The sequence below is a fragment of the Syngnathus typhle genome, linkage group LG14, assembly GCF_033458585.1.
Source record: "Syngnathus typhle isolate RoL2023-S1 ecotype Sweden linkage group LG14, RoL_Styp_1.0, whole genome shotgun sequence".
Classification (NCBI taxonomy): domain Eukaryota; kingdom Metazoa; phylum Chordata; class Actinopteri; order Syngnathiformes; family Syngnathidae; genus Syngnathus; species Syngnathus typhle.
In genome coordinates, this window is record NC_083751.1 from 45,221 (window position 1) to 47,970 (window position 2,750).

Below are 2,750 nucleotides of genomic sequence, written 5' to 3' on the forward strand. Positions count from 1 at the left end.
CTCTTGTTAGTCGTCGCTGTGTCGCGTTGCTCGGCATTGCCGCCTTTCTAGCTCCTGTTGAAAAGTGCGCTCTCGGATTTGAATTTTGGCGGAAGCTCCGCCCATCCACGTCACGTCCGCGTCACGTGAACCACGACAAGGCAGACATCATATAGCAAGCGCTATTTTGTTTAGTAGACTTACAGTTGTTATGCGTTGACATAATGGCGCACACTCAAAATAGATTTAAATACATTAAATAAGTCTTCTTATTTAATGACCAGCTCAGTGGCAAGTTCCGCCCATCAACGTCAAGTCCGCGTCACGTGACCACGACGTGCAGACGTCACATAGCAACCGCTGTTTTGTTTTGTAGACTTACAGTTGTTACAAAGGTTTGCTAAGGTACTCTGGGGATATGACCATTCTTTGTCGCCCAGCCGGTCCTTGCTCAAACTGCACAACTGCAATGTGTTGCTCCCTTTTGTCTTTTTCCAGATTGATAAGACTGTGTAGCTGTGTCAGTGAGTCTAGAATAGCTGGACAAACAGTTACTTGACTGGATACAGCATTTAATAACACAAGTTCTTGTGTGCAAGTGAACTCTAAGAAGTCCAGATCAAGAGGCATGCGTCCCAGAATATGCTCCAATCGAGAGCGAAGTCTTTCTAAAAGATGATTAAGCAGGAGTTCCTAGGAGAGAAAAACAAAATCACTGTGTGAGCACATTTTATGGAAAATTCAAACTAAGCATGGATTTGTTAACATTTTTATGTTCTCTTTTTATTGTCTCAAGTAAATTAACATCTCATGAGTATCGGAGTGAGTTCAGAGCTGAGATTATTTATTTTCATATGAAAAATGCTCATTTGTAAATGTATTTTTTAGTGGGCATCAGGACTTTGTCCTTAACCTTGGAAAACAACCTCTGTCCCCACGAGTGAGAGAGTCAGACAGCGTCCAGTACTGGCAATTATGTAAATTGGCACGGAAAATGTAACTTTGCAAACGGCAAAATGGGGCTGCTAACTTATGAGCAATCACGACCCAAGCTGTTACCAGTAACAGTTAATACTGTAATGCAATTATTTGTGCCTTCTTTTAATGTTGTGGGTAAAGTGAATCACCTAGTAGTAGTTTGCTGTTAAACAAACGGTGAGTCAGATATTTCTTGCCAGCCACATCATAACATCGGAACAGAGTACTAACGGACGCAGTACCGAGCGCCATGTTACCATGGTAACCATGCTAACATAACGCTAGCTCATAGCTAGCAAACTTTTAAGGAACACCACTTCATTAAAAGTTCCCTGTGTAGACATTGTTCAACAAATTCTGTTAAGGTGTCCGGTAAATAAAATACTGACTTTTACGAACACAAAAGGTAAATAAAGAGTACACTCACCGAAGCGTTATTATTTGTGTTTTGGGCCATCCTGAGCTCTGACCGGAGCTCACCTTTGAACTTCACGACGTTCCTGTTTCGACGTCACATGACCAATGGAGCGTAACTTGATTGGCTGAACGTTGGATGATTTGATACAGGGATCGATTACTTCTCCCTTGGTTACCCCGGATGTCCGCGCTGAATATTTTTACACTGAATTTTTGGAGACATCGAATTTTTTTACACTGAATTTTTTTAGACATTGAATTTTTTTACATTGAATTTTTTGAGATGTCGAATTTTTTTACACTGAATTTTTTAAGACATTGAATTTTTTTACACTGAATTTTTTGAGACATTGAAAAAAATGTCTTAGGAAAAAAAAATTCAGTGCTAGAAATTCGATGGCTTTTAAAATTCAAAGTCTGATTTAGATGCAAAAAAAATTCAGTGTTAAAAATTGGATGTAAAAAAATTCAGTGCTACAAATTCGAATTCAAAATCCGATGGCACAGATAAACTTCCATAAATACCTTAATATTATTTTTATTGTTATCTTATTAAGGATATCTTATCTCGGAGTTTATTCAGACAACAAAAGCTCGCTTGTTTGGTTCAGACTAAAAGAGGACTATTTTTCTCCTCATTGATCCAGCATGTTTGCCATTGGGCACACCATTTCTTGTTTATGAAAATCAAACAAAAATATTATAAAAAAATAAATACATAAATTGTAACTAGAAAATAATTAAATAAAAATGGAAGAGTGGGCGGCGGTGCACTGTAGACAAAAGCAGCCACGACACCGTGGGCCCCAGGAATGGGAGGTACGTGCATCCCTCTGCTCCTTCCAGAGTAGGTTTCAATACTCACAAACTAACCGGCCAGTGCCTCCTCCCGGGTTCCCTCACAATCACAGTCCCCGACACGGCTCCTACGTCCACAGAAGCCAACAGGGACAACCTTGTCAGTCCAGTGTCGGAAAGGGCCGAAAAACAAATTGACATAGTGACTCCCAAAATGAAATGTCAGGTTGTAGCAAAGAGGCGATGGTCCATCCTGTGCTGCGGACGGTGTCTCGGCCGGTTCAGCGTGGTTGTACTCCAGGAGTCTTGACAATTAGCAATTAACAATCATTTGCAGCCTATTTCAAATGAACACGGCTCGCAATACACGTGACTACTATTGACGCGCTGCGTTTAATGATCTGTATTGCTATTCAACGCGTACTAGTGAGGTGCAAAATATTGATTTTATGCCAAAACAGCATTGCAAAAGTGTTTATTGGAGCCTTGCGCTGGATTTACGATACAATTAATTTACGGATGTGTCATCGTTGATTGCAAAGCTTGTTCACATATTTCCAGCTAGATATTAATTTCTA

The 2,750-nt window shown here is 40.1% G+C and overlaps 1 long non-coding RNA gene across 1 annotated transcript; it reads right to left on the bottom strand.

Annotated features, from left to right (window-relative positions):
* Positions 1–530: 530 nt before the first annotated feature.
* LOC133167034 (uncharacterized) lies at positions 531–1,887 on the bottom strand. The gene is made up of 2 exons (XR_009717894.1): positions 1,385–1,887; positions 531–672 (listed from the first exon to the last, which is right to left on the bottom strand). It is a non-coding gene; the product is annotated as an uncharacterized LOC133167034 (long non-coding RNA).
* Positions 1,888–2,750: the final 863 nt, after the last annotated feature.